Source organism: Maylandia zebra, linkage group LG12, assembly GCF_041146795.1.
Source record: "Maylandia zebra isolate NMK-2024a linkage group LG12, Mzebra_GT3a, whole genome shotgun sequence".
Classification (NCBI taxonomy): Eukaryota; Metazoa; Chordata; class Actinopteri; order Cichliformes; family Cichlidae; genus Maylandia; species Maylandia zebra.
Window position 1 is genome coordinate 32,710,377 of NC_135178.1, and position 19,027 is coordinate 32,729,403.

Sequence of the window (19,027 nt, forward strand, 5' to 3'; positions counted from 1 at the left end):
AAAGGAAAATATTTAAATTAAGTGAATGTCTCTATTTAAAAACAAACAAACAAAAAATTCATGATGTGATATTATAGTATATAGTATATCAGAAATCTGTTCACTATTTTTATTACAAATTATATCAGTAAGGAAGCTGACTAAATATTCACTGATAATTTATGGGACAGGGGTGGGATTAAATAAGTGTATACTTCTTCCCACTCCCTTTCAACATGTAAATTAATCAGAATGTTTTTTTGTATGTAATTTGTATAGTATATATTTTTTTCTCTCATTTCTTTTCTAAATGTACTTGTATATTGTTCACATGTTGAAATAAATTACCAATCAATCAATGTCATGAATGCAGTGAAACAGCCAAGGTTCTTCAATATATTTTAAACTTAGACATTTGTTGATGAATGCAACTCACCCACGTTTTCCATTCATTGCAACTCTATCAGGCTCAGTAAAAGCACACTTCATTTCAATTGTGTGTCCAAGGCATTTGGTCTGGACGGTTTAACCAATTCCTTTTGTTGATGACTGTGTGAAACTTGCATATTGCACAGTTTCACATTCAATGCCAGTTTTCAATGACAAGCACTTCATACATGACCGTGAAAGAGGACCATTTTCCTAGTTTAAGTGGTTGATGCTAACAAATAAGAATGACAACAGGACACTTATGGAAGTCATGTGGGTGACTGCAGCCTGTTGGGAGCTTTAAGAACTGTATCATTTATTCAAGGAGGTAGAAATCTCGGCATTGGCATTTCAACTGTTATTCATTATTTGCTTATAGAAGCTGTGACTCAGTGTGACACATCAGTCTGGATGTGATATGTATACAGTAAAAATATTTAGAAGTTTAAAAGTTTGGGTAGTTTGTAAAGCATTTTCACAATAAGAAACACAAGAAGAGGTTTTTTTTTTTTTTTTTTTTTTAGCAGTATGAATAGACCGAAATAGACAGTATAAAAACTACTATAATGTCAGTGACTGGTTTTGGCCAAGATTTACAAAATTGACTGAATACAGTCATTTTTCTTTATACAGAAAACTGTATAAAGAGGTAAAGATAAAAAGGTAATTTCCGACACTTCTATAGAAGTCTTTTTGTAACCACAGCTACTTCCATCTGGTGCTACTGTAGTACATTCGAATACTGTACTTAAGTGTACATTTTTTGATGATTTTATGTTCTTATTTGGTTCTAAATAAACAAACTAGTAGTTTGTAGTAGTTATAGTTTAAATGTTGTTCCAAAATTCCAAAATTAAGTGCCTGATTTAAAAAAAAAAAAAAAAAAAGTCGCAAATGTGGGAAGGAAAAAGAGGACCCAAAGGCAGACACTGGAGAAACGAACTATGGTTTCACAAAAGGCAAGCCGTTTATTATGACTGATTAAACATGAATGCAAAAGAAGGCAAAAAGCAAACAGGATGAAAACTAACCAGAAACCTAAATTGGGAAATGACTAAATAAGCTAACTAAAACTGTGACGAGAGACATGGAACTGAACAGGTACATGTGACCATGGGACTATGAAATAAACTGAATATGAACCTGACCAGTAAGAAGACCGCTGAGACGTGACATGGCTAGACATGAAACCAAACAGACAGCAAGAGATAGAGGACTTAAATACACAGGAGGGTAATGAGGGAAGTGGAAACACCTGCAGAGACACAGCTGACACAAATGAAAATGATGATGCCACAGAAGGTAAAACAAAACACAGAGAACATGGAGACACCTCAGTCTTCAAAATAAAACATGAAACACTGAGAGATGTAGACATGACAACACAAGCTAGATGATTAGAACACAGAACATGCGGAGAGACAAACGCACAGGCATAACTGAAAGTAAAACACTGAGGACTCATAACTAAGGAGACATAGAAAACCATAAGCTAGACTAAAACTCAAGCCAAACTAATAATAATACTAAAACTTAACATCTTTACCGCATAACATAAGAAATCAAAAATACAAAAATACTCAAAATGCTGGCTGATAGACCCACCCCCTGACTCTGTAATGTATACAAGATGTAGACTCCCAATAAGTCTATGATATACAAAACACATTGAACTGCAATATCCCTCAAACTTTTTTCTCTTCTTCATCTACAAAAAGGTCTTGCTCACCTCCTATTTTAATATTGTAGTTCCACCCTGTCTGGTCTCAAGTGCAATCCTTTTTAGTTTTCCTGCTCTGTCATCCTCTATTTCTAGGAAGCTGAATTAAAGGGGTATATAAATACATTAAGGATTTCATTTTCCACTTACAAATGCAAGAATCCTGATTAAGATTTATGATGAGATCTACAATCGCAAGCCCTTAATTGCACTGAAAATGAAAGCAGTATGGTTGGGCTGTGTTAGTGTAGCAGCAATCAATTACTGGGTTCTCCCTGAATAGCATTAATTGATGTGAACACGCCTTCAGCTCTGAGCCCATTATCCAACGATTACGTTGCAGAAAAAAAGAGAATTCATTTGAGCGATTTCACACTCCAAAAAACACACTTGCATATTTGGAGGAAAATAAATGATTAAGTGTGTTGCTGAGTAATGATGCACTTCTCAAGTATCCTGTTAATGAGACAGTTTGAGAAGTTAGTCAGTGAATGAAGCTTGTGAAAACATTTTGGGTAAGCTTTTGAGAAGTAATAAAGGACTTGATTACTTAGTGTAGTACATTTTCCCCCTGACCTATGCATGACACTATTTAAATTAAGTGAGAAAAAACATTTGTAATCGAATTTGAGGCCAAACTAAAACATCCACTGAAGCTGACAAAGGCAAAACAAATACCTTAGGCTTGTTAATACACTTGCACGAGAGTCAGTGAGCTTTTGGCAAGGAGAGCACTGGCGGTAACTTCTCATCCCTCTATCCACTGGGCAGACTTCGGCTAACAAGCCATTCAGTGGGTCAGTGGCAGTGATGAAGGAGATGGGCAGCGGCGTACCCTGAGGGGATGCATTAGTCAGTGTTTTAATCGTCGCAACGATAATCATCTGTGGCAGGAACTGCAGGGAGGCAGTTAGGGCCTATTTGCAGCTCAGTCAAAAGTGCACACACTCAGATTAATGATCTTCTGCACGGTGTGAAGGAGCAGTGGTGGTGAGGAGGAGGTGAAGGGGCGGCAAGACCATAACTGCCAACTTGTCCTTGATAGTGACCACGGAGATGAGTTTGATGGTTTGGATGAATTTGTTAGACTTAAATTATAAATCAATGTATGACAGTTGAGTCTGACCTCACATTTTAAAAGACTATAAATTAAACAGTTAAAACTGTAATTAATATTTGTGTTTTACATGAAAAGAAAATGTAAAAAATTCAAATGTATATCAAATTCCATTTTCTAGTTTAATTTTAAGTTAATTTCTTGGCCACATGGGGCCATAATCCATCAATAAGGATTTATTAAAGTCTATTTTCGGGGAAAACTGCCTCCTCATTATTTCTAAGCAATTACTCTAATTACCTGTCCATGAAATTTACTACTGTTGCTAATCACTTCTATGCTGTTTAACAAAGCTACTTTTCGAGTCAGTGGCAGACAGTGGTTCCAAATAACATGCACTTTGAAATAAACAAAAAGCAGAGGTTTAATGTCAGAAGTGGAAAAAGTGTTCCAAAAATAATTTGTTTTTATTTAAATACATTTTAAACTTAGTATTTTTTATTTGTGTCCATTACATTTAAGCTAAAGATCTTCTTATGGTCTGAAATTCATTTTTTTTTCTTATTTGTTGAGTCTTGATTCCTGCCTTTATTTCATAGATGGTTTCTTGTTGACCTTGATTTAAATCAACAATCAATGTGGTCAAGGAAAGAATAAGGACTCAAGAAAGGAGAACTATGGTACAGAGAGAATCTGACTGCAATAAATGGTAAATGGCCTGTATTTATATAGCGCCTTACTAGTCCCTAAGGACCCCAAAGCGCTTTACATATCCAGTCATCCACCCATTCACGCACAGGTGATGGCAAGCTACATTGTAGCCACAGCCACCCTGGGGCGCACTGACAGAGGCAAGGCTGCCGGACACTGGCGCCACCAGGCCCTCTGACCACCACCAGTAGGCAACGGGTGAAGTGTCTTGCCCAAGGACACAACGACCAAGACTGTCCAAGCCGGGGCTCGAACCGGCAACCTTCCGATTACAAGGCGAACTCCCAACTCTTGAGCCACAATAACACTATGAATAATGTGACGCTAGATGCAAACTATAAGATGGATTACAAAAAGCGTGCTTCTTACTTCACTCAAGTCTGTTCTTACCAATTTTCATGCACATCATACAAATGAGAACCACCTGTGAAAAATATAATTGTATTACATTTTATTATCTAAAAAAAAATTTGCTGGGATCTAAAATTTATTAGCAATGACTGATGCTGGCTTGTCTTAATCCTTTGATAAGTCACTTTTTTTTTAGACAGATTATGTTATGGTCATAATGTCCACAGGTCACCTGGGTGTTTAACGGGCTTTTGTTCAAGGGTTAAGATATGTCAACAATTCATGGTATCAAATTACATAACTAATTTACAGCATCTGTAGAAGTGGTAATTGGCAGAAATTCCATGCAGAAACAGAAACCCCATTCACACTACTAAATTCAGGCGTTTCAATCACTTCCATGGCTATTCCATGGTGTATAAAATCAAGCAACTGGGCATGCAAACGGCTTAAGAATTCTTAAGAAAGAATAGGTCTCTGGAGGTCAGTATGTAACATAAATTATTACTGAAAGAACATTTAACCCACATTTGAAACTGCTGCTAAATTTAAAAGCTATGTAAATGTGAATTGAAGCTTTCCCACAATGCCTAACAGCTAAGTCTATGTGACAAAACTGGATAAACAGTAACATCTGAATCAGAGTGAATACAGCAATCACACATCCTACAGCCAGAACACTTGGACTCATTTTTGCCTTTACATCTTCTGGATTTGGTTGTTTGGTTTGAGGAAATAAATTGCTTGGTTATGTTTTAGCATTAAAGGTATATGATTTAAAGCACCAAAATTATGTGGATAGGTTCATGGGGTGAGGGGTGCTTTGGTTTAAAATAACCCTTTTATAATGTTAGACGTATGTTAAAAGACAAACTTCTTCCAGCTGCAACACACTTGTCCTACATACCTATGTTTAGTACATTTATGAGTCATTGGTTACCACAGTTACTCATGTAGCCAGCAAATAATTTTAGCTCAATCATAGCATCTACATGTACTTTTGATGTTGACAGAGTCCTTTTTAACTCTTTTGGACTGCACCTCATATTGGAAATATATGATAAATTGTCATAATTATAATTTGAAGCCAATATTTAGTTATGACTAAGCATAAGGATATTATGAGTTGGGAGTAAAACCTCAAATGCTGGAATTTCAGAAAATCTCTTAGCCTTGGAAAGCAAGTGGTCGTGGTCTCTTTCTATCAATTAAATTGGAAGACATTACACTAAATGAAAACGTACCAAAGTAAAGCGATCGCTCTCCTTGCATTGTAGACAATGCTATCATAAATCTCATTGTCTATTTGCATTCATCATTTTCATCACTGCCATCTTGTGGCCATAGTTGGTATTGTTACTAAAAGCCCTGCTTGTTTCATATTTATGGGAAACTGTAGCTGTCTCCATTTCACAAGTATGCCTGTGTCCGGTTAATGACACGGGACAACCACTAGTAATATATTACAGTATATGATGCTGTCCAAAAAAAATGAATAAGAAGTATTCAGCTCAGTTTGCCTTTCTGTAAAAATCACAGCATGCCACAAGTTTAGACACTGTCATGGGTGCTATATTGCTTACACCATGTAGGGAACCATGTAATGTATAAGAGCTATTATTTGCTCTCAAAACAGTGCAAATGATGCAACATTTTTCTGCATTATTGTGTTATTTTGTGGGAATTAATTTTTTCATTAGCCAACTAAATATACTAAAATGATGCTTCTATTCTATATCTTGTTGTTACCACGTGGTGCCTTTCAGGTTTGTTTCCAGCCAGGTAAGCAGTTCTTAATGTAATTCATCATTTATCTTCAGCTGCTTTCCTGTAACACAAAGCTTGCCTCTCATGACATGAAGTGGTTCATTTACCACAACTGTATAACTGCTGGCTCCTTTTGCATTTGTAACTTTAGATATTGCCATGCAAGGCTTCCAGCCTATCAAGACTGATTGATTGCAGGCTTGTTAGATTTGTTATGGTTAAACAAATGCTATGCTACAGCTGGGAACCTTTTGAATCACAGTTAAAGTATAGCATATCCATGTTCTGTTCACAAGGTGCGGGATCTAGCTTTTTTCTGCACTTGCGTCTGCAGGTTTAGGAAGTGAAAGTCAAACCTGCAAACTAGAAAGAAGTGAAGGTTGTGTTTGATGGAGGAATGCATGGAGGAATGCAGCTAATCATTATTTTCATTTCATCAGTTAACCTGATAGTAATTTTCTAAATTAATTGTCTGAGCAGTAAAACAAATCTCATGAGAGCAGAACACATTAAATAATCTCAGTATGTTTAATTCCATAGATTAATTTTAAAAAACAAACTTTCTATAATTAAAACCAAGTGATAGCTCATCTTGTTTCATAATGCAAACCTGTTTTCCGAATGTAGGAAAAATGTTGATTGTTGAGCAAGGAATGGTATGTATGCAATGATGAATGTTGCATATCAGAATTCACAGGGAGCAGCTATATTGTGCCTCACTTGGACTCAATCTCATAATATTAAATCCGTCAGGCATAATTGGTTTCCTACCAGATTAAAACATAAAACTGCAGGGAAGACACTGTTCCCTGCTCACCACCATCTGTGCTCTGTGATGTGTCATTGCACCAAGACCTAATGAATTATTAGGTCATTAAGATAATTCGTAATCTACCACCTTTTAACTTTTGATGTGTTAACTCCATTCACTTCCTATTCTGCACCGTAATTGACCTGTGATACCTGTCACTCTTTTGCCTGCACATTTCCCGTAAATAATACACAAACAAATGATCATCTGGTTACTGTTCCTCTCGAGCTATCAGCCACAGGACAGCTGTGTTTCCCAGTTACAGCCAAAGGCTGGCAGGATCCCCAAAGCACACTTCAAACACTGCTCAGTTATAGAGACAGAAGTCCCCTGCATGATGCATACGTGCTAGTGATCCAAGCTTCAAGACATTTTTTCTTCTGCTGAGGAAATGGCAAGGGTGTTGTTTTCATTCATATTTAGTTGCTGAATATGTGGATAGGGGCACGCTTAAGGTGTGATCGCTATAACTTTCAACATTACCCTATGGTATTATGATCATGGGCTGGTGTCAGTGACTGAAATCTCAAGATTTTCAAATTGGCCTTCAAGGTAACTGTTAGTCATTCATTGTTTTATTGGAAAGATCTAACCTAGTGAACAAACCATGCGCAAACAAAAGTTCTTAGCTATAAAGTTGTTTAAATGTTGCTGCAGGTCTGTGTATTAAACATAAACATATTTTGCTTCTTTAGGACTGTAATAAATCATTGTTTTCCATTTTGATTTTTGGGTAAGTTTACACATAGCCTTGAAAAGGAACCCACATTGCACAGCTATTGTGGGAAAAGTCACTGATTTGTAGATAGGGGCAGAAAGAAGCCACTGAACCACGTCATGAGAGGAAACCGAATCTAACCGAATCCAAACGAGCGTGAGCAGGCAGGTGGGTCGGGAAGGTAAGTATTTGGCCGAAATCTTCAGGAAAAAGCACACCAGCTCAATGGAGACTGGTAAGGGAATCTGGTTTTGTAGATACTCTTCAGCTGCATGGGAAACACTGGACTAGGTGTCTGACCCACATAAAATGTAAGGAATCACGAGAAACGAGACTGACCAGTGCAAGCTATGACAGAGAATCAACAAAAACAGTAATTATAGCAATCTGAACAGTATACTTTCTTGTAGTGAATTCCAAAAAATCTTGGCCACAATGGAAGCAATGGAATTCAGTTTAGCTGTCACAGTCCGGGTGAGTCACCAGTGTTTTTACACCAACTGTTCCTTCCCTTGGGAGGAGCATTCAGTCAGTACACCTGCCACTGTCACCTGTGCAAGATCTGGGCAAATCTGCAGCCAGTATTTAAAACCAGCATTCACATCTCTTCTTCGCCAGTTTGTCAGCTAACCAATTACCTTGGATTCACCATTAACTCTAAGTACAGTTGTATACCTACCTGGACACTGGTCACCCTCTGTAACTCCTCACGCTGCTCCAAGCTCACAGGCTAACCATCCCTCACCTGCCTGCCCTCCTGCCACCCATTTCTCTGGACCATTGGATTCATCAAGTTGGACTCTCTGCACTGACCTGTCACTGGACACTCACCCGGCCTTCTAGACCTCCGCTTGCGCCATACCACTCTGTTTACCACTGTGCCCTGAGGGACTGCTAGCGAGACCCTCCCTGTGTTTGCTTTTGTGTTAATATAATAAAGAGTTTTGAACCTTTATCGTTGCTTTTTGTACCTGCTTCCACATCTGGGTCCACATATGCATACTGGCCCCTGGGCCCCTTAACATTAACCTTCTTTAAAAGGCAACTTAGTTTGACCATTAACAGTTATGAAAGCTCTTACCTTACCATAAGACTCCGTTCATAATAAAGTGACTCAAGGAATATGACAAGTAGTCCATATAACACGATTTATTATAAGCTAAAAAAAAAACCCCCAACAACTAATAAAACAAAAACACCAATGGATGTTGATCTTGACAATATGAGTAAGAGACCTGAATAGTATATCTGGGTAAGTTTTTATAGCCTAAAAGGCTCAGATAGGTTGCACCAGCTGATGATGTTTCAATGCCACAAAATGATCACTGCAGAATAGCCCAGACCTTTTTTGGAGACAATGGGAGGAGCATCACACAGTGTTGGCATCCAAAAATAAAATGGTAAATAAAGACAAATATGTGCTGGAGAACAAGGATATTACTTCTTGTTTATATTATTGCCTTGTGTGGCTTTCAGCTGACTGATAATGTTCATTTATGTCTACTTGCATCCTAATTCACTGTGGTTTTGGTAAGCTGTTTCAAAATGTGTTTACACATTTGAGAATCTCTTGTTCCAACTGAAAAAAGCATCTGCTCCAGAAAATTTATGCAAACATTTATCTCACCTTTTTCTAATTTGACTTGGGGAGGCAACCAAATTACCACTTGTTTTCCCAGTGCCCTTTCCCTTCATCCTACATTTCCACTTCTCAACCTTGATGACAGATATGTTTTTCTTCACAGGGAGAGAACTGAGTGGGAGGATAGTACCTTTCACAAAGGGGAGCTAAGTCACAAACACCACAGTGACAAGTGTATTCACAAAACATAAGTTGTCAGTGGCTGGACATGTGTTTTCAGTGTCACAGAGAAAAATAACATCCTCTCCAAGGCTTATTGTTTTCTTTTAAGATCTGATGGCTGAGAGGGAAGATTCATGTTCTACTTGAGGACAAAATGGACTAAAGATACTGCTGTTGAAAAGCCAAAAATGAACATGTGTTGTTTACTGGGGATGAGAAAATACATTTAGTTTTTCCACTTGTCCATAAGTTTGGCTTGTGTTGAGTTGAGATGATGCTGGCACTCCGAAGAAACAGATGCCTTTGATTAGCTGCCATTTCTCCTCTGTGACATCATACAAACATATTCCTGCTTCCTCCCATGGGTGATTGCAGGTCCAATGTTTTTTGTTTTTTTTTTGCCAGTGATGTGCACAGTGTGTGTGACAGAGAATGATAAACAGGGAGATTAAACACAAAATAGGACAATGAAATTGAGGATGCATGACAGGGGAAAAGTGAAAGATTTCTGTTCCAGGAGGAAGAGACCTTATCTAAAAAAAAAAAGGTTTTATACTTACTCGCAGGAATAAAAATTCAGGTTAGATGGGACTGTGCTGGTCAGGCAGACCGGTCCAGTAGATTAAAGCAAGACATCTGGCTTTGATGCTTCTTCTGCTCTATGGTGACTGAAGTGGAGCCGGATGGTTAAGCTGGATTGTTGTTTTGCCCAGTGCTCAAGTGTCCTCTCATCCCTGGATATAGAAGTAATAGCTCTTCCACGCTTTGGATGCGGAACCAGGGGTCATCTTACAGTCATGTTTTACATAAGGCTGTGGTATCAGGACCTTCAGGATTGATGGTATATATCTATGTGCATGCAGTGTGTGGGACTCATGTAATGGGTGGGCACAGATGGAAGTATTGTAATAGATATTGCCCCCCCTCCATAATCTCATGCATTCTTATCATTGTTATGTTATGCGTTCAGTTCTGTATTACTATTTCTGACACATACTGTGATAACTGGCAATATAGCTAGGATACTCTGATCAATGATGATTCCCACGGGTGGTGCTCACGCAGGCACTGAAACGGGCAGCTTCGGGCTCACGCAGGCACTGAATCGGGCAGCCTTGGGGTCCTGTGTGTTCTACTGCACAGATAGCCTGCAGAGCGCAGCTACGCTGAGCTGAAGTGCTTGTGTTTTGTATTTGCAGGTGAGCACAAGTTATGTGTTGATAAACGAAATGATGTTGACGTATGAGAAATGTATTAGAGTATGGTACTGTCATTAATGGAACACAACGCTAATGTCGGAGTTTGTGATTTACATGATGTACCTGAACTGGTGTTAAACGGGATGTCACATCGCAAATGATGTAATGAGGGGATCGAGAGGGTAGTCTCCATGCGCAACAATACTAGTTGGAGGAGCATACGAGTGTGCAGAATATTGTAATATGAACATTGGTGGGAAAATACTGAGTAAATGAGTACTTTGTTAACACGTGTTCAGTAGTTATATGTAAAATGGTCGCGTGTGTTCTACTGCACAGATAGCCTGCAGAGCGCAGCTACGCTGAACTGAAGTGCTTGTGTTTTGTATTTGCAGTTGCAAAAGAGCAAGTAAAGAGAACGATTCTGAACTCATGCACGCCTGGAAGTGTCATTTGTCCAAATGTGCAACAAATATTGGAGGCACCGCTGGGATTATTAACGCCGTGTCCAGCGTGATGAAAATAAGGAAGGGGCGTGGCTACAGCAACCACGATGGACCTCGAGGAGCTGGCAGAGACTGTGTCCCAGACACTCTGGAACCTACAACTCGACCAACTCAAAGGGGTATGTGCTGAAGCTAAAATCCCTAGTGGAAATGTCACAACAAGACGAGCGTTAATAAGATTAATTACAGAATCGATGGACAAGGTTATTAATGATGAAGAGCAGGATGTTGCGCTCTGCTATCTAAAGAAAATGTTAGAAAGTGTCGACCCAGCGATAGGGAGCTCCAGAAGCACAGAAAGTGGATCAAATCCAACGAGCTCGCCACAGGGGGCTCAGGAAATAAGGGAAGAAGTTGATTTAGCAGAGAGATACGCACAGCTCCAGAGAAACAGCGAAGCACTGCAGGAAGAAATTAGGAGGCTGAGTGGAAGGGTGGAGAGGACACCACCAAATCAACCAACCACCCCACAAAATGTGTTTCTTGTCGCAGCCAACCGCCTTTCGGAAGTGACGATAAGGAGGGAATTCAAAATCTGTGGTCAAATTGGGGAGAAGGGCCAAAAGGACAGACTCTCATACACCAACCTGATGCATCAGATTGACGGAGGTCTGAACAAAGGACACAGTGAAGCGGAGGTTATAGAGGCTGTGGTGAAGTCTGTCAGCCCAGGTTTGAGTCTTAGAGACATGCTTGAGATAAAACGTGACCTCACCCTCCCCCAATTGAAGGCCATATTAAAGGGGCATTTTAAAGAAGATAGCACCACAGATTTGTATCACAGACTAGTGAACGTCACACAAGACAGCCGTGAGTCTCCCCAAAACTTCCTCTTCAGAGCAATTGAGTTAAAAGAGAGGCTGCTGCTTGCATCGGAAGACACGGGGTCCGATGAACAATACAGCCCTGAGCTCATCCAGAAGAAATTCTTGAGGTCGGTCAGTACTGGGCTACTGAGTGACCCTATCAAGTTTCAGCTCAAGCCCTATCTGGATGACCCTCGGGTGACAGATGAAATCCTCATTGATAAGATGAATGAAGCAGCTAGTGTTGAATCAGAAAGACAATTGAAGCAAAAGAAAACTACAGGCAGCAAATCTGTGAAAGTAAATGAACTCCAGACGGAAAGGCCAGCCAGTCAATTGGGTCTGGGTGTAGCCGAAACTAGGTTGGGGACTCAAGAGCAATCAGCTGAAGTGGTGAAATCCAAGAACCGCAGAACACCTGTTGTAGCTGCTTCCCGAGAGTCAGAGCTGCATGAAGCGGTCAGGCTGCTGAGAGAGGAGATGGCTGAATTAAGGAGGAGCATCACCACCCCTCAAGGCCCCACTCGCCCACTAAGAACCAGTGGGAGGAGGGGATGTAAGGCATGCCAGGAGCAGGGAACCAATGAAGGGTGTGAACACTGCTTCAAGTGTGGCCAGCCAGGACACCTCTCCAGAGGCTGTAGAGGGCGAAGGGGGGCAACAGAAAGATCGGAGAGCACTCAAGTGGGAATCCAGACCATCGCCCCTCCCAAATCATTAATTCCCATCCATGCTGAAGCAGATGACAAGTTGCATGAACTGCTTTGGAATCGGATAAGACAGTTGGAGGCAGAATTAGAGCAGAGTGGCAAGGCTAAAGAGACTGTGGGTGCCACGTATGCCAGTCATCTCTCACTACGCTGTCAGGCTAAGCTGAGAGCCCTGATCGGGAAGAAGTGTATGGTGGATTGTTTCTTTGAAGGTGTAGAAACACAAGCATTGTGGGATACAGGCTCACAGGTGACTATCATTAATGAGAACTGGAGGAAGTCCTGCTTTCCACATATCCAACTGAGAAGCACAAGTGAACTCCTAGGTGAGGATGAGGCTCTGGTGGGCAAAGCAGCGAACCAAACACCCATACCCTTCGCAGGTTGGGTTGAGCTAAAATTTAGACTGGGGTCAACTAGAGATCCACAGCCAGAGCTAGTTGTCCCCGTGCTTGTCTCAAAAGAACCAGGAGTAGCAGAGCCACCCATCATTGGCTATAATGTGATTGAGCATTTTGTGAAGGATGGAATGGAGCAGCATCCAGACGTTACACCTGCGGTGGTAAGGGAAGCCTTCTCGATTGATTGTAAGAAAGCGGAAGTGCTAATTAACATCGTGCAGCGCTGCCACAAAAGCGACGAGGAGGGTGTGGTGAAAGTTGGGAGGCAAAAGATAGTGATTCCAGCGGGACAAAGCAGGGAGGTTAAGTGCAGTGTGAGGACAGGTCCCCTTCGCCTGAAACAGGAGGTTCTTTTCGAACCAGAGGACATTTCAAAACTACCAGAGGGGGTTAACCTGAATGAAACTGTCATTGGACTGCAGAGGGGAACCTGGTCCAGGGTGGTTATTCCAGTCACGAATGGCAGCAGCCATGACATCACCCTCCTCCCTCATGCAGTGTTGGGACGGCTACAGCAAGTGAAGGCTATTTACCCAGTAGACGTAAGACCAGTAAGTGCTGAAAACATGGGCAAGTTGACGTGTGCTAGTGAAAACACAGGGAGCACCATCAGCGCCCCAGAACAGCACAAAGGGGAGTATGAAGAGGTGGGCAGATGCAGCCAAGATTTATGGGACCCACCGGTGTCAGTTGATCACCTGACCCCAGACCAGCAGGAGCAGGTGAGAAAAGTCCTGCGTGATGAGTGTGCTGCATTTTCAAAAGATGAGAGCGATGTGGGATGCATCCCCTCCCTGCAGTTAAAGATCAGATTGAATGACACAACCCCAGTAAGACGCACATACATCTCAGTCCCCAAGCCACTCCACAAGGAGGTGAAGGAGTATTTGGAGGACCTGTTGAATAGAGGATGGATTCAGAAATCCCGTTCCCCCTACTCATCGCCCATCGTCTGTGTGCGCAAGAAGGATGGAAGTCTGCGTCTCTGCGTGGATTACCGTGAGTTAAACCGGAAATCCATTCCTGACCGTCACCCCATCCCTCGTGTTCAAGACATGCTAAACAGCCTGACTGGGAGTGCATGGTTCTCAGTGTTGGACCAGGGCAAGGCGTACCACCAGGGTTTCCTGGAGGAGAGTAGCAGACCCCTCACAGCCTTCATCACACCTTGGGGCTTATATGAGTGGGTAAGGATTCCCTTTGGTTTGTCCTCGGCTCCAGCAGAGTTCCAGCGCAGTATGGAAGAGTGCCTGGCAGGCTTGAGGGATGAAATATCTCAGCCATATCTGGATGACAATTTGGTCCACAGCAGATCATTTGAGGACCACCTGCGTGATCTGAGGGAGGTCCTGCGCCGCTACCAAGAGCACGGGGTGAAGCTAACCCCCAAAAAGTGTGAAGTGTTCAAGGACAAGGTGAAATTCTTGGGAAAAATTGTATCCAAAGATGGCTACTGCATGGACCCTGCTGAATTGGCACCAGTGCAAGCACTAAAAAACCGCAAACCTGAGACTGTGGGAGACCTAAGGAAAATGCTAGGTTTCCTGTCATACTACCGCCCCTACATTCCAAACTTCTCACGCACTGCCAAGCCACTATACCAGCTGCTATCGATCGGAAAGAGTCAAGTGATTACTGACAGAAGATCAACGGTAACAAAGCACAAAGGACAGCGGAAAAAAGCAGACCAACGCCACTCAAGCCAGCCAATCACATGGACAGAACAACACCAGGCAGTGCTATGCCAACTGATAGAACACCTGCTGAGTCCACCACTCCTGGCATACCCTGACTTCGAAAGGCCAGTTGTGCTGCACTGTGATGCCTCTCAAGAAGGGCTTGGTGCAGTCCTGTACCAGAGACAGCAGGGCCAACTGGTTGTCATTGGGTATGGGTCGAGAACTCTAACAGCTCCAGAAACCAACTACCACCTCCACTCTGGAAAGCTAGAGTTTCTAGCAATGAAGTGGGCAATCTGTGAGAGGTTTCGGGAGTATCTGTACTACGCACCTTCGTTCACAGTGTATACAGATAACAATCCGTTGACCTATGTCCTGACTACAGCGAAGCTAAATGCTACAACACACCGGTGGGTTGCTGAGCTAGCCGATTTTAACTTCTCAATCAAGTATCGGCCGGGAAGGGCTAATGGCGATGCTGATGGTTTATCACGAATGCCGCTAGACATGGAGGAGTACATGCGCACATGCTCGCAGGAAATGAAACCAGAGGTAATCACCCCTGCGACAGAGGTGCTTCAGTTGAAAGCCCATGAAGATGAGCCATGGATGTGTCCAGCTACCATAACCACAGCATGTGCTGATGTAAAGCTTGAACGAGTAATGGCCCCAGTGACACAGATCTCCAAAGAGACACTAAAGAAAGCACAGGAGGATGATCCAGTCATTGGCAGGGTGCGAGAATGTGTTATGACAGGAAAATGGCCCCCTTGGAGAGGAAGAGACAAGGGGAAGACACTTCCGTTCTAAGCCGGGAAAAGAGTAAGCTGTACCTCGACAAAGATGACATCCTGTACAGGAAATCAGCTGCTCGAGCTCAGCTAGTGTTACCCACAAAATTCCATCAGCTGGTGTACAAGGAGCTCCATGAGGAAATGGGACATCTCGGAGTGGAGCGGACACTCGCCTTGGTCCGTGATTGATTCTATTGGCCACATATGCAAAGACATGTGGAACATTATGTGACTAAGGTGTGCAGTTGCTTGAAACGGAAACGTCCCGGCAAACCAGACAGAGCACCGCTGGTCAACATTGTCACCACATACCCTTTTGAGATGGTCTCAATAGACTTCCTGCATCTGGAGAGTTGTAAAGGAGGATATGAGTACATCCTAGTCGTGATGGATCATTTCACCCGGTTTGCACAGGCATATGCATGCACCAACAAGTCAGCAAGAACAGCGGCAGAAAAGATCTTTGGAGATTTTGTGCTCAAATTTGGATTCCCTGCCCAGTTACACCATGATCAGGGAAGGGAGTTTGAGAACCAGCTGTTTGCCACCCTGGAAAAGTACTGTGGAATCCAGGGGTCACGCACAACACCTTACCATGCAGCGGGGAACGGCCAGGTGGAGAGATTTAATCGGACACTCCTTTCCATGTTGAGGAGCCTGACAGAGGAAGCCAAGGCGGACTGGAAAAACTCCTTGAGCAAAGTGGTGCATGCGTATAACTGCACACGCAGTGAAGCAACAGGATATGCCCCATGTTATCTTCTCTATGGCAGAAACCCCCGCCTACCAGTGGACATCATGTTTGGCCTGGTTCCAGGTGACCAGAGTACTTCTCACAGTGATTACGTCCGTAAGTGGAGAAGTAGGATGCAAGAGGCATACAGACTGGCATCAGAAACAGCCCAGAAAGAGAGGAACAGAGCGAAAAAGCAGTATGATCGGAAGGCTCATGGAGTGGAACTGCAACCGGGATGTCAGGTGCTAGTACGGAACTTCAGAGATTGGGGTGGGCCCGGAAAGCTAAGGTCTTACTGGGAGGAGCGAGTACATGTCGTGTTAGAAAGAAAGCACAAAGATAGCCCTGTCTATGCCGTACAGCCAGAGAGAGGACCAGGGAAAGTGAGAGTTCTGCACAGGAACCTCCTACTGCCCTGTGACTTTCTCCCCGTCCAGGAGGAGAAGCTGGAGAAAAACAAGAATGGGAAGGAGGATGCCAAACAACAAAGAAAAGGAAAGACCCAAGAAAAGCAGCAGGAGAGTGACCACGACAGCGGTTCAGAGGATGAGGGTGACTGGGGAATTATCACCACACAAGCTGCGGAATCACCCACCCAGATCAGGAGTCAGCTGAGGGCAGAGGCAGAGGAGTTCCAGCCAGAAGAAGCTAACGGAGAACTGTCAAGTGGTGGTGTCAGCAGCGAGTGCCTAGACGAGGGTGGAAAAGGTGGACTGGAGTCAAGTGCAGAGGAGGAAGAGGCAGGGCGAAGTGAGCTGTCTGGGGAGGAGAACAGAAGAAGTCAAGGACAGGTGTCGTCATCTGATGAAGAAGACGAGGGAGAGCCCAACTCACAGCCAGTTTCCACAAGAAAGTATCCTTTCCGATGCAGAAATCCACCCAAGACATTCACGTATGACACCTTAGGTCAGCCATCAGTCATAAACAGACACAAGTGATGTCCACAGCTAAGAGGAAAAAACTAAGTTCATTGTCACATGTTGAGTTTACTGTGGTGACAGTTTAAACAGAAAGGGAAGTGTTCACAGTAGCAAATGTTAAAAAGAGCAAATTTGACAGAGCAACAACTGCATGTATTTGTTTAATAGTTCACATGAGTTAAACAGGGAATACCAGAACCAGACTAGCTACACATAGAGAGATACTGGCTTGTATGTGAGATATACAGCAGTAAATGTGTGTCTGTGTAAAAGGTTACATGGTAGAGTGATAGGTCTACACCTTCAGCCGGATACAGAGCACGCCTGAGTGGCGGAGAGACTTTACAGACATTGCCTGGCCAGTAGTGTCTGTTGCTGGTACATGACATGAAGGGGGAGATGTATGTCATGCCAAAGACTGTTACCGGACAGAACGTATCTTGAGAGGCTGACTCCCAGTGAAGCTACTGCTGTAACCTTCTGTTGAAGACATGCATTCTGGAAAAAATCTCTAATGTCAGGATGACATTCATTTTTGGAGGGGAGAGTGTGGGACTCATGTAATGGGTGGGCACAGATGGAAGTATTGTAATAGATATCGCCCCCCCTCCATAATCTCATGCATTCTTATCATTGTTATGTTATGCGTTCAGTTCTGTATTACTATTTCTGACACATACTGTGATAACTGGCAATATAGCTAGGATACTCTGATCAATGATGATTCCCACGGGTGGTGCTCACGCAGGCACTGAAACGGGCAGCTTCGGGCTCACGCAGGCACTGAATCGGGCAGCCTTGGGGTCCTGTGTGTTCTACTGCACAGATAGCCTGCAGAGCGCAGCTACGCTGAACTGAAGTGCTTGTGTTTTGTATTTGCAGATGAGCACAAGTTATGTGTTGATAAACGGAATGATGTTGACGTATGAGAAATGTATTAGAGTATGGTACTGTCATTAATGGAACACAACGCTAATGTCGGAGTTTGTGATTTACATGATGTACCTGAACTGGTGTTAAACGGGATGTCACATCGCAAATGATGTAATGAGGGGATCGAGAGGGTAGTCTCCATGCGCAACAATACTAGTTGGAGGAGCATACGAGTGTGCAGAATATTGTAATATGAACATTGGTGGGAAAATACTGAGTAAATGAGTACTTTGTTAACACGTGTTCAGTAGTTATATGTAAAATGGTCGCGTGTGTTCTACTGCACAGATAGCCTGCAGAGCGCAGCTACGCTGAACTGAAGTGCTTGTGTTTTGTATTTGCAGTTGCAAAAGAGCAAGTAAAGAGAACGATTCTGAACTCATGCACGCCTGGAAGTGTCATTTGTCCAAGTGTGCAACAAGTGCATTCTTGTGGTGTCACATTGCTTTTTGAGGGACAGGTTGTCAAGTTGCCAGCAACTCATTTGCATAGATTTGAGGTCTAGGCTATGGAAATCAGGCTGCTAAAACTTTGAAACTAGCAGTTTTCAATTTCAAGAAAGACAGACTGAGTCTTTGCAAAATGTGTTACTTGCGTTAACTAAAATACATTTTCCCCACACTGTTCTGTGTCTGAATGGCACAGCAAAAACAGCAAACGTTTGATATTGAATTAACACATAAAAACCAAAATTTCCAGAAGCCTCGCAGTTTTGAACAAAGTGAAACAATTCCTTGATAAAGATGCACTTCGTACTCTGTACTGTACCCTGGTTCTTCCATATCTTACATATTGTGTGGAAGTGTGGGGAAATACATATAAAAATACAACTAATCCATTAGTCACAGTACAGAAACGAGCACTGCGTATTATTCACAAGGCTGGTTATCTAGATCATACTCACAAATTCTTTCTTCAGGCAAAGTTACTTAAATTCCAGGATCTGGTTAATTACAATACATCCATAATTTTGTATAAAGCTTTTACTAAACTTTT